The sequence below is a fragment of the Indicator indicator genome, chromosome 21 (assembly GCF_027791375.1).
Source record: "Indicator indicator isolate 239-I01 chromosome 21, UM_Iind_1.1, whole genome shotgun sequence".
In the NCBI taxonomy this organism is placed as follows: Eukaryota; Metazoa; Chordata; class Aves; order Piciformes; family Indicatoridae; genus Indicator; species Indicator indicator.
Window position 1 is genome coordinate 263,212 of NC_072030.1, and position 14,151 is coordinate 277,362.

Sequence of the window (14,151 nt, forward strand, 5' to 3'; positions counted from 1 at the left end):
TATCATTTCTGCATTTGAAATGCACTCTTATGTTCCAAAGCAGAGTTCCAAAAAGGGAAAGTGCATCACCTCCGCAGCTACACCACATGGAAGCAAAATAAGCCTGCCTAGTTTAATGCACTCCAGAAAGTGTTTACAAACTCTCCACATATTGTCCCCAGAGGTTTCAGTTGCCAGCAGGGAGCTGTAGAGAGCAATGAGGTCTCCCCTCAACCTCCTCTTCTCCAGCCTGAACATCCCCAGCTCCCTCAGCCCCTCCTCTAGCCCAGGGGCTCCAGGCCCTTCTCCAGCCCTTCTTGGGACAGGCTCCAGCCCCTCAATGTCTCTCTTGCAGTGAGGAGACTTTTTTTTTTTTTTTTGCAACATAAATAAACCTCAAAGGAAAAAAACACATCCAGTTGGTTGGTTGGTTGGTTTGGTGTGTGGGTTTTTTTTTTTTTCAGTCCCCACATCTCCACCCTGAAGGCAATTAGTTTGACAATTTGACAATTGACAAAAACAGTTTGACAAAACCAACTGCAGAATACCAACATTTCTTCAGAACAATGAAGGTGTCTGGACTGCAATTAATAATGGAGAGCAAGGGCCACTGCAGGGTTTGGCTCCACTTTCCCTCCAGGCCACACTGCACTCAGCACAAGTACAAGTGCTTTTATACAACCCTGTGCTAAATGCAAAAATAGGTGATCTTTTTACCTTTTCCCACTGGCTTACCAGCCCAGAAAGATTCCCCAGAGAAGTTATAGTCTAGCAGTACAGAACTATTTAATGTTAATGCTGAAGGCAGAGACTGAAATCATTAGTTAAGACTTCTCATTGTTCCTTACCTCCACCTCTCCAAATGTCTGGTGAAAAAAGCAGAGAAAGCCTGTCCTTATTACACTCATGTCTTGGGTCTTAGTATAGAAGTTATCAGAACCTCTCTTCCAAATAACTTCAAGCAACCCTTGGGTAGATGGTCTTCCAATAAAAGAAACTTGACCTTCAAATGCCCAGCACCATGAATTTGATAGGGTGGAACTAGCTGCAGGGTACAGAAATCAGCAGAGCTGATGCAGTCCAGAGTTTTGATTTGTAAACTGATGAAGTGCATAACAACTGCACAATAACCAAGGCAGCTTTTGGATACTCAGAAGCAGCTCACTTACACTGGGACTTAAACATTGAATGCTTTGCTATCAGCTCTAAGCACCTAGCTTCAAGGGCACTCAGAATGAGGCCCAGGACTGCAGCCTATCCAGTCTGACAGAAGTGCTACAGGACTCTAAACTAGCCAGGCAGAGAAGCCCTGCACTACCCTTTGCCATGCAGCCTCCCTGTTGGCTGCCCAGCACGCTTCTGCCAAGCCTCTTCTGACTGAAAAGCATGCTTTAAGAGGTGACAAAGGCAGTGGGTGGAGTGAGAAGGGAAGGAGCTTTTCTCGCAAGTTCACATGCTGAAACAGCCAAAAGGGTCTGTCAATCACCAAGGTCAGCATGGTGAGGGAACACACCATTACAGACAGGGCAACCAGGCTTTTTGTTGCTTTCAACTTTGCCCCAAATTATAGCACCTTAGGCCTGCTGCAAGACTGCAAAGAAGAGCTCTTCTGAATCTGATGAGAAATAAGAACAAGATGTGGAAGGCTTAATTTGGAAAATGCAACATCACCTCACAGAATGGTAGTGGTTGGGAGAGACCTCTGGAGATGAAGTCTGACCCCTCTGCCAGAGCAGAGTCAGCTAGGGCAGGTCACACAGGAACACATCCAGGTGGAGTTGGAAAATCTCCAGAGGAGAATCCACAACCTCTCTGGGCAGCCTGCTCCAGGCCTCCAGCAGCCTCACAACAGAAAATTATTTCCTCATGTTGAGGTGGAACTTCCTGGGTTCCAGTTTGTATTCACTGCCCCTCAACCTATCAGTGGGCACCAGTGAAAAGAGCCTGACCCCTTCTTGACACCCACCCTTAATGTATTTCTAAACACTGATCAGATATCCTCTCAGCCTTCTTTTCTCCAGGCTAAACAGCCCCAGGTCCTTCCTCATCAGACAGATGTTCCAGGCCCTTCATCATCCTCACTACCCTCCACTGGACTCTCTCCTGTATATCCCTGCATCCCTTGAAAAGCTGATCCTAGAACTAGACACAGTACTCCAGATGTGGCCTCACTACAGCAGAGGTAAAGGGGGAGGAGAAACTCCTGGTCACACACCTCTAGATGCATGCCACCATTGGCCGCCTTGGCCACAGGGGCATATTGCTGTCCCGTGTAGAATCTATTGTCCACAAGGATACCAAGGTCCTTCTCCTTGGAGCTGCTTTCAGCAAGCCAATCCCTCACCTGTACTGCTGCAGGAGTTGTTCTTCCTCAGGTGCAGGAGTCTACACTGGCCCTTGGTGAACTTCATGATATTCTCTTTGCCCAACTCTCCAGCCTGTCCAGGTCTCGCTGGATGGCATCACAACCATCATCAGCCACTTCTCAATGCACCTCACTGTCCACTCTTCTAACCTGCACTTCCTGAGCTCATTTAGGAGGATGTTATGGGAGACAGTGTCCAAAACCCTGCTGAAGTCAAGGCAGACACCATCCACCGCTCTCCCTGCATCTCCCCATTCAGTCATCCCATCACAGAGCACCACCACATTAGCCAAACATGATCCATATAAATCCATGCTGGCTATTCCTGACAACCTTCTCTTCCTCCACAATTAGGGATGACCTCCATAAACAGCTGCTCCATCACCTTTCCAGGGATGGAGGTGAGGCTGACTGTCCTGTAGTTTCCCGGGTCCTTCTTGTCCTTTATGAAGACTGTAGTGACACTGGCTTTCTTCCAGTCCTCAGGCACCTCCTTTGTTCTCCATGATCTTTCAAAAATGATGGACAGTGGCACAACAACACTATCAGCCATCTCCTCAGCACTTGTAATGCAGACCATCAGGGCCCAGAGATTTGTGCGTGTTCAGTCTGCCCAAATACCTCTGACCCAGTCATCACTGAACAGTGAAGAGCCTTCCTTCCTCCAGGCCTTCTCTCCAGGATCTGCAATTCCTAGGGACTGGTCCTAGCAGTAAACACTGAAGCACAGATGGCATTCAGTAACTACACCTTCTCTGCATGCTTTATCACCAGGTCTTCCACCTCATTCAGCAGTGGGCCCACATTTTCCCTGTTTTTCCTTTCACTGCTGATGGATAGGAAGAAGCTCTTGTTCTCTTTTACTTCCTTTGCCAGATTTAATTGCCAGAGGGCTTTGGCCTACCTTTTTGCACCCCTACATTCCCTGATGACATCCCTTTTGTCCTCCCACGTGACCTGTCCGCTTTTTCCACACACTGTGAACATCTTTCTTCCATACAAGTTTACGCAGCACCTCCTTGATCATCCATGCAGGTCTCCTGCCTCCTCTACCCAATTTTTTTTACTTGAAGGAATGAACCTCTCTTGAGCTCGGAGGAGATGGTGCTTGAATACTAAACCAGAGCTCCTGGGTCTCCCTCCCTCTAGAGTTCTAGCCCACAGAATTCCTCCAAGTAGGTCTTTGAAGAGGACAAAGTTAGTTCTCCTGAAGTCCAGGGTTGCAATCGTATTTATTGTCCTGCTTCTTCCTCATGTGATACTGAACTCTACCATGTCATGATGGCTATAGCCAAGGCTGCCCCCAGCCAGATCTTTGTTCATGAATACAAGTTCCAGCAGCACACCTCATTGGCTCCTTAACCACCAGTCCTACTATTGTCTCAACCATCCGATCATCTGCAAGTATAAAGGAGTCCTGAAATCCCACACTGCTATTCTGGAAACATAGAAATCAGCAACGGTAACTGCTTTAAGCTCATCTTTCTCACCTTATTGATTACACCTTGAAAGTTGAACACAAATCAAATTTTGATGTGCACAGAGACAGAAGAAAGTAAAAGAAAGCTCCTTGCTTCAGCAGCTTTTAGACAGTGCATTAAGATTTTGTGCTTACCTCTTTTTTTTTAATGCAAAATCCTAGTCTTGTAAAAAAGAAAACTTAAGATTGTTCACAGTTCAGAAGTAGAGGTCAGGAGCCTCAAGAAGCTTGCCAATGTTTTGCCTCCTGAAGCTCATCAGCTATAGCTGCTGCCAGAATCAGAGCGGATCTTCACATTAGACTTTCACATTAAGACAGCAACCTGAAAGTGAAACCCAAAACTGCTTGTCACTTCTTGCTTGACCCTTCACTTTCTCTCAAAGGTTCCCTAGGCCTGTTTTCAGCTAACCAGCACTTCCACCACAGGTTACCTGCACTGTATTAGTTAAAAGCTGGGGGCAAGATCATCTTTCTCCTTTTCTTGATACTGACATTTACAGAAATATTGACATCAGTCTCGCAGCCACATATTTTTACAATGTCAGGCAGGACTGTCCTTTTAATTAGGATATCCAGAACTCAGCCACTACATATAAACCCTGTGACCTCTGTGGTAGCATACCCTACAAAGCCTGTCAGAACTAACCAAGCCAGCCTGCACTCATAGATTGGCTGTTGCTCCCCCAACCTGGCAGGGTCACAAACACATTTTGTTTTTCAAACAAAGTTCCAATTCCTAACATTCTTCACAGACTATGCAGGTTCAATACCTTAAATTTTTGTTTTCCTTTTTAATGTAAGCAGGTTATGACAAATCTTTGGGTTTGATTTTGATTTACTCTTGGGGAAATACTACTAATTTGGCTTCACTTACCAAAAAGCTTAAGCCAAATCAATGCTTACTTCTACAATACCTGGATTTTCATGTTTACCAATACAACCCCTAAGACAAGTAGAAAAGCTACTTCTGTGTCAAGCAAGAGACAAAATACAGCTGCAGCACCTGAGTACAAGGGAAGTGACCACACTTGCTTACCTAAATTTTGGTATCTGCATTGAGACAAATGATTTAGTGCCACCTGGAATCTCACCCAGTTTAGTGCCTAAGTTATGGCCTTAGCTGAGTCTTTAACCAAGGAAGAACACCGTCCCCACCTTCACAGAGCATATTCCACATGTTCAGGTAAACAGTCATTGTAAGTGTTTCTCCAGAGATCCTGAGAAGAGGCAGGTCGAAAAGAAAAAGACCTTGATACACATGGAACATCAATTAAGTACTCGAGGCTAACCAAAGAGTTGGGCTACCTTCGCACTCAAAGATTCAGTGATAATCTTCATTATCAGAGATCACACGTACTCCACAAGCCTCTTGCCACAGTATTCTGTAATATGAAGCACTGGAAAGCCCCCTGCCCCACCTTAAACAAGGAGCACACAGCACTACAGAGAGCAACTAGAGACTCAGGCATGAGCTTTACATTTCCAAGAGACTCAGCTTACAAAACTAAGAAAACGTTGCTTTGAATGAGATGATTTCATCAAGTCTCACCTACATAACTTCAAACAATAACTATGATTGTTATTTGGGTATAGGCAAAAATAAGTTATAAAGAGAAATCAGAAACCCTGCAAAGTAACAGAAGATCACTGAGAAGGTATTCTGCATTTAGGAGTTTGAAGTGGCTATTAAGCCAATCTCATCTTTATTCCTCTTTCCTCCACTCCCCAAGCAATATTACAGAATCACAGAATGTTAGGGGCTGGAACGGACCTTGAGAGATCACCTAGTCCAACCCCCCTGCCAAACCAGGAAATTGCAGCAAATCACTCCAGCAATCCAAGTTCTACCTTGCGGTGCTTCCTGCACACTATGCACACTGCAATTACACCACATTTTTCACACACAGACATTGCTGCCACCTTCACTAAATATAAGCATGCCTTCCCCATGAAACTCTTCTTTTGATAGAAAATACACTAACTATAATAAAATCAAGATTGCTTAGCAGAGTAAGCCACCTTCTTCCACTGCAACACACCCTACTTAAGAAAAAGCTTAAGTTTCATATGGAAATGCCAAAGCTTCTCTCTTTTCTCTGTAGTCTTCAAACTAATCTTTTTCAAGCTCTCTTTCAATGCTTCTCTGGAGCGAGAGAGTACATTTGTTACGGTGTCTATCCCAGTCAAAAGTGGCACACTACAAGTCAAGTCTACCTTGAAGATTTAGTAGCACTTCTAAAATCAAAACTGTTTTCAAAGGGAGATTACTTTTGTATTCTAAATCTTTACACCAAAGTGATCATCAGCTATGCAATACAGTAACTGCACTAATATATACATGCAAACAGAGTTTAAGAGCACCATCCAAGCAAGATGCCATGGTTTAGGGATAAAATGTTGTTCTGGAATGACAATTATTTTAACTGGCTCTTCTCTCATTTCCTTGATACCCTTCAAGATAGGACTACACAATAATTCAACAAAATATGTCTAGCATCCACTCCTTCCTACAAGCTTTCTCTAGATACCAATATATTGTAGAATAGTTTGGGTTGGAAGGGACCTCCAAAGCTCATCCAGTCCAACTCCCTCTGCAGTCAACAGGGACATCCCCAACTAGATCAGGTTGCCCAGAGCCCTGTCCAGCCTCACCGTGAATATCTCCAGGGATGGGGCCTCAACCACATCCCTGGGCAATCTGTTCCAGTGTTACACTACCCTCGTGATAAATCACTTGTTCCTCACATCCAATCTAAACCTGCTCTTCTCGAGTTTAAAGCCAGTACCCTTCATCCTGTCACTGCAGGCCTTTGCAAACAGTCTCTCTCCATCCTTCTTGTAGGCTCCCTTGAGATACTGGAAAGCCACTATTAGGGCTCCCCAGTCTCCTCTTTTCCAGGCTGAACAACCCCAGCTCCCTCAGCCTGTCTTCATAGCAGAGGTGCTCCAACCCCTGATCATTTGCCTTGCCCTCCTCTGGACCTGCTCCATCAGCTCCATGTCCTTCCTATATTGAGGACTCCAGACATGGAGTCAGTACTCCAGGTGAGGTCTCACCAGAGTTAAGTGGCAGAATCACCACATTTGATCTGCTGTCTTGTCAAGTTTTCCCTCACTGCAAGAGTTCTCAACTCTCACCAAGTGTTACTAGCTAGGAAACAATGAAATAATTAATCCAAATGCAAGACAAATAGTTACCCAAACATCCATTGACACTTCTGTGTCTTACAGCTACTAAAGATTTGGCAAACAAAGCAAGCCATTTGAAATGCTAGCTCAGAACTTTAAATGGTCCCATGTTAGTAACAGCATTACATGATATAGCCTTAAAAAGTAATACCCCATTGAATAAAAACTTAGAAGTCAAATTACTTAAAAACCCAAACTTCAGTATGCTATCCTTTTCAGTAACATTTGAGGTTCCAGAGACTTTTTTCACATAGTCTTATTACTAAGGTCAACTAAGTCAAATCACCAGTGCAAAAAGTGGCACAGAAACTAAGTTGGTCTGAAACACTTGAAAGCCTAGAAGCAAAACTTTACAGGTAGCTTAGCTGCAATTAAAAAAGAAACCCTAAAGCCAAACAACTTCCTATCTTTCCCTTTCCATCGACTACCAGTTTGCTTTTAGCTTTGAGAGGAACAGATTCATTGACTGTTGCTTAGAGCTTTCCCTACAGAAACAAAAAATTTGAGAACCTTCCCCCCCCCCTAAAAATTCAACAGCAAAACACATTTACCATTTTTATTTGAATTCTGCTGCTCCGTAGTTCCACTACATACCACCACATTTCCAGAGAAGGCCTTAAATCTTCACACTCATCTTCACTTTCTATGAATTAAAAACTATAGCCATTGAGATGTCTAATCCCTCCCTGTCATGAGGATAAGGCCAGTACTGTAGTTACAAGTCTTCTATTATATCTATTAATTCCATTATTGGCTGCACAGGGGGCCATAGCTTCACCATGGGTGTGGAAAGAGCAGTCCCTCTGCATTCTAGTCCCCAGCCTTACAGCTAGCATTGTTCCAAGGAGAGTGAGCTAATCTTCAGAATTCCCCAGTCTGGAGAAAAGAAAGATTGGACCAGTATATTTCAGAAACAAATCTACTTATAAAACCATTACAAAAATCATGGCTTTCTGCTACATCTTAAAAGGAAGCCAGCTTCCTAGAAGGAGATAGGCACCCCAGGCCTTTCCCATGTTATAAAAACCTAGGGTTTTTTCCAACTCCAAAGCCTCTTCCACGGACACCCACACATGGAAGAGATTCACATTTGTATTTTGTTCTTTGGTCTGCCTTTGACATCCCATCTCTACAATTCCAGTGTGGCAACTAAACTCCCTATTGAGTAACAGGCAAGTTAAGGATTAAATTTGATTTATAAATTGCATTTTTGAAGTAAGGCAAGCTAGGTGTGGCTGGTTCTTTTGTTCTTTTCAACCTTTCACAAAAAATAAATACTAAAGTCCAGCAGAAGAGCATACTGGAACAGAGAGACAGAAAAAATAATGTGCCCATCTATGATTGAAATCATAAGACAACTGCACTTGGCACAACTACTAAATACTACTAAACAGAAGCAAACACTCATAGTGGGTTCAGAAAGAATAAGTTTAGTCCTCAATCACACACTGCTGGTATTACTAGACAAAAAAAAAACCAAAACAAAACAAAACCCCACAGGACAACAAAGAACAAGACAAAGCTTTCATAATCTGATAGCAAAGTAAATCCTTTTTAAAATTAAGAAAGCCATCCCATGACTCTAGAGAAGCAAAAGGATGGCCTCAGTAATGCCAAAAGGAACTGTGAAGTTTTACAGGTACCTGTTTAAACTAAGCACTGAATGCCATTATCAACTCACAGCATGACAGAGCTTGACAAGTTGTGCTGCAGATCTTCCACTACCATTCACCAACTACTGGAGTTTTACCTCCATTGCCTTTAAATCTTCCACTTCCCTTCTCTGAAACACCACTTGTTAAAACCAAATCAACATAGTGATCACTACAGCAAAGGCAAGCAGCATGAAAAGACACATTTAGTTTATGTTAACCATTAAGAAATGCAGACCTCTCAGCATTGTTAACTTTACCACCTCTCCTTTATCAGGTATTTCATGTAAATACAATGTCCAGTGTACCTCATGTTCTTACCATTAAATGCGGCTTGGAGCTCTAACAGGGAGTCCATCATCAAGTAAAAACAGAGAGAATCCTTTGATGACTGCTTGGTTGTCACAGCCAAAAGCAAGAACTGACTGCTTCACCAACAGTCCAGAAAAAAAACTTCCTGTCACGCACAGGCAGGCAAAACGCTTCACTTGCTTTTGATTTATCAATTCAGACACCACTACAAATGAGATTTGTGCATCACCCAACTGAGGGCTGGAGTCTTATGCTCACAACATACGTTTACGGAAAGCCTCTTCCTCTCTACTAATAGTTTAGGAAATAATGAGTTCCACTCCAAAAACCTCTAGCTTCAGTTAAATTTGAAGACAATAGAATCTTACTTCGTATATCCAGATCCAGTTAGAAATTCTACCTATGGACATTGAAAGTGGGGACTGTGACACTACTTAGGAGAGAGAAAATAGGCCAAGGGTTCACTCGATTCCCAGTGACAAGAATGCTTTCAGTATTGGAACTGCTTGCTACATTCTAGGAGGTATCCAATAAACTCAGAAACTAGTCACTAGCTTTTCCTAAAATAAATAAATAAGGGAGTTTCCACTGTCAGTCCAACTATGTTTTGTTACCAAACTGGAAATCACATGGCCCTTTAACAGGGCTCACCCAGGACCTGCCTGATCATCAAAAAATAGGTTTAGAGTTTTCCTCACCTTTAAAAGGCTTTTTTGGCACCACTGACAGGAGCTGGCCTACAGTCTGTCAGTGCTCATGTCTGAGAAGACCAAGAGGTCACAGGAAGGAGACCACTAGGCTATGTACAACTCAACACTATGTAAGCACTTGGAATCACTTCATTCGAAAGGAAGCAGGAAGCTTCTCAAAACATCCTCCAAGGAAACTAACCAACTATCAAATCTCACTATGCGGTAGTTTCTGCTTGTGTGTACACACATTTCTTAATCAGTTCTGCCTCCATTCACATCTTCAACCAAATCCTCACTACCGGCTTCTTAGATGCCCTTCTTATCCACGTTGCCAACATGCCTAAGACTCTGGAGCGGTGACGTGTATCACAGCTTTGCATCACAGTTGTACTCTGAGGCCCTTTTCTACTGCTGCCCCACAACACATTGCATAGATTCTCTGAATAAGCACTCCAAGTTTTTAAGTCCCAAGGAAGAAGAAAAGATACATCCATTTAACAGGATTATGGAATGATCACACAAGAGTAACAGCAATAAGAAACCTGAGTCAGAGTGTTAGCTGGGAGTTTTTTCACCCAATCCAAATCACACACTTCCATAAAGTGCCAAGAAGCTTTTTAGAAGTTATTAAATAGAGAGGTCATGAGGAGTCCTCTACTTTACAGCAACAGATTTTTTTCTCAATATTGTGCGAGGAACTACGCCATAAACAAGTAAACTGTTAACAGCTTGTACCAAATGCCTTCCCAATCTTATCAATTCAGTCTATCCTACTTCCTGAGAAGGGTCCCAAGCTAGCGATACAGCTGCATGTAATATCCAAGAGCAGAAAAACATTTTCCTTCAGTTGCTTAGTAGCATACGGTTTCTAAAACACTTGTTGGCACCCCAACCAACAATTAAGCATGCTGTGCAGAGTTTGATATTATGCTTGTATTCCCTATGAATTTTTGGATTATCTTTCAGGCTTGTCTCCCACTTCAAAAATACCTGGATCAAACTAAAGAGTTTTCCAAGTTCTTTGCCCCCTTCCTCCAACTTGACAGAATGAGACAAGCAAGATATTTCTCATTCATCCCTACTTGTTCTATTGCAGAAAGTTATGCCAAAACCAAGGGCTCCATATCTGGCTCTGACAATCCAGTCAGACATCTGGTGTTCTAGAATCTGGATGAAATACTTTGAAATAACACACTACTTCTAAACGTACAGAGCTAAATCTAGGCAGCAGACAACAGGCTTAAGACACCCTACTTCACTAGAGAAACCCATCACCATACCCACACTAGCTCCTCTTGCACACAAGCAGAAAAGCCATGGCTTCCACCTTAACCTTCAAAAGTCATAAATTAACCCAGTCATATGAACAGTGGATACATAAGACACCCACCTATGCAGACACTAGGTAGTATGCTGGAAGGCTGAAGCCAGAAAATACCTTATTTCAATATACTGATACAAAGCCAAGAATTCAAAGTGTTTTAAGCACTTGGATGAAGGAGGACATCAATAGAGATAAAGAAGAGTGGACCAAACAGTTCTTCAAAGCATTTCTCTCTTCTGTTTCAGTCCCACAGCTATTGGGGTTTAGCCAGTTCTTCAGTGTTTCACAGTAAGCGTATTTCGAGCTTAAGCTGAGGAGAGAGGCAAAGCTGTTGAGCCGTAACAGTAACAGTTCACTCTGTAACCATCTGTTAATACTAAACCCACATCTATAATTTTCTGCTTTAGTACTGCTAATTCAGACCCTGCTCTACTAATTCACTTGACTTTCACTCTTAGAACATCATCTGATTCTGTGCTTGGTGTACAGGCTAGAACATCACCTCTGTCCACTGCAAAGGAGAGGGGATAGAAAGCACACTTTACACACTGTCACATTTTCACACTTTAGCAAGAAATAGAAGTATGCTGAACAGTTTGCAGGAAAAATTGGGATGAGATAAAGTATTTAGTATCTTTACTTCCATAAGGGAATAATAATGGCTAGTGGATTTATAAAAGAATCCAAAGATAATAATCACATCAGTTTCCATCTAAAACCAAGTTTTGCAAAGAAGCTATAATGCACTACTGTTAGAGAGGCCCCAGCAGGTCCTCTAGCCAAACTAAAATATTCTAGTGGGAGAGTCCTTTATCAACTCAAAGTGCAGGACTGAATACTGATAACATATTCTGCTTTTTACACAGAAAGCAACTAAGTATCAGTTACCTTGAAGCAGTATCCTAGGTTGGAGGAAACAAACCCCTAAGCAAACTTAAGTACTGAGAACTACAGACTGTCAAGAAATCACATTTGTGAGAACTCTCACTAGTAAGTTATATATTGAAAGATATTTCTATAATGTTCTTTTATGTTTGTATAATAAAGACTCTTTCAAGCTATAGTCCCTGCCTCCCTACTGACAAACATAACTAATGTAGAGCAAAGTAATCCTAGAATCTTAGAGTGCACTGAAAATAGACATCGCAGTTCAAGTAACTGCACTAATCTGGAGCACTGAAACAGGAAGATTCTCATCTTTCAGCACTCCAGAAAGAAAAAAAAAAAAAAAACAACACACAAGTGTAAGTTTGTGCAATTCACAAGCTACTTGGTATACACTACCTGGAAATTTTAGACCAGCTTAATATTCATAATTTTAAAACAAAACACCTCAAATAAACAAAAAACCCCACACAAGAACCCCACCAACATCAAAAACACACTCCACTGTTAGAATATTTTGACTTCTTCCACTGAAGATTTTAGACGTAAGTAATATCACTAGAAGTAACAGACCTCTCAACTTGTCAACATCTCAAAAGGCACACTTCCTAAAGTGTTCCACCCATAAGTTTTCTGTACTTTTCCGCTCAGAATAGGTTTTTAGAAGAGCCACCCACCTATTCAAAGCGTTTTACTGTACTAATTTAAACAGTATCTCGATAGAGATGAACTTTAGCCTTTATGTCTTACAAGACTTAAAAACTAATTCCCTCTTCGAGAAGTTCTTAGCAACTAAAGCAAAACGACCTGTCACGTGTACTTAAGAGCAGTTAAAGCTTACCCAAACGCTGCTCTGCTCTCGAAAGAAGCTGCCTTACTAAAACCAAAACCAACCAACCGAACACCCCACAAGCAACAGCAACAACAAAAAAAGGCAGTGTCCTCATAGGAACACTGAGGAACCGATTTTAAAGGAGGAAAGGGAATGCAACACCAATTCAGCAAGGCTCCTCTGTCGAGAGCAGAGCAAGGCTTGTGCTACCGAGACATAGCAGTGAAGCCAGAATAAAGTTCTGTACGTTACAGCAACAACAGGAGCGACTGCTAGGGAATGAAGTAGTGAAAACAGCTTCCCCCATTCCGACAAAACATTTCACCTAGTTTAGAGCTTCACCAGTCTACCGGGGAACATCGCACCGTCCACCATACCCCACCGCGCCACGACGTGCTCCGCACCCCACGAAGCCGCAAGCACTCCGCGCCCAAAAACTACCATGGCACGGCCGCGGCGTTTCCGCCCCTCCACGGCTCCCAGCCGGCTCCCCACCTAGGATGAAGCGCCCCAGCTACCATGAAGAAATCTGGAGGCAGCTGCGAGGATCCAGTGTCACGGGCACGGAAAGAAAGAGGCGACGGGCGGGGAAAGGCTCTCTCCACCGCGGCGCGGGCCTTCCTCGCCGCGCCCAGGCCCGCGGCACCCCACAGCCGCGCCGTGGCCTGCCGCGCCTGGCCCGGGCACCCCGCACTCAGTGATGTACGTGCGAAGGGCACCGCACACGACAGTCCCCAGCAGCCCTCCCCAGGCCCCAGCCCCACGGCACCCTAGAAGCATCCAGAGCCCCCCGCGCGAAGGGAGTGGACACCAGGCCTGCTCCGCCGGACAGGAGCTGCCACCGAAGCGCTGGCCCGCTCGAAGCGGTGGCAGGTAGGGCTCGCTGCTATCCGCCTATACCTCGGCAAGCGCGCAGCCCCACCACAGGCCTTGGGCTGCCTCGGCTCAGGCAGGAAAGGCACCGCTTGCCACCATCACCGACGCTTCAAGATGGCGGACATATCAGCTCCTGCGAGCCCTCCTCTCCCCCCGCCCCGCCTGCCAATCATACCACCCCGGAACCGCCCTCCTTCTCGGTTCCAGCCTTTCTATTGGTGCTGTGCGGAGCCCGGCTTCTCACTGGCAGTCTAGTGGATGTCAGTCACTCGGCAAAGGGACTGCAACAGGGTGGAATGGGGGTGAGGACGGGCACTCGGCTTCCTGCTGGCCAGTCAGCGCATGGGGCGGGCGCATCTTGCGTCCCACCTTCCCGACTCGGCAAGAGGGAAACGTCACCCTGACAGACGTTTCCCTCGCCCAATGGGAAGAGCAGGTTCCTTTTAAAAATAAACCCTGTCGGCCCAATCCGGAGCCCTGCGCTGGGGCCCGGCGGGAGGCTGCAGCACGAGGAGGAGGGGCGGCCGTCGGGTGCTGGGCGCCGTCGGGTGCTGGGCGCCGTCGG

General features: G+C 44.4%; 1 protein-coding gene across 3 annotated transcripts in view; it reads right to left on the reverse strand.

The window, feature by feature from the left end:
• The window catches only part of PPP6R3 (protein phosphatase 6 regulatory subunit 3), a 63,053-nt gene extending 49,337 nt beyond the window's left edge, over window positions 1–13,716 (reverse strand). For 2 of the 3 annotated variants that reach the window (XM_054390401.1, XM_054390400.1), the window contains exon 1: window positions 13,611–13,716. The gene's annotated coding sequence lies outside the window, so the exon portion shown is untranslated. Of the gene's footprint in view, window positions 1–3,959; window positions 3,982–13,610 lie in introns of those variants that run through there. The other variant, XM_054390403.1, reaches the window with a different exon arrangement.
• Window positions 13,717–14,151: the final 435 nt, after the last annotated feature.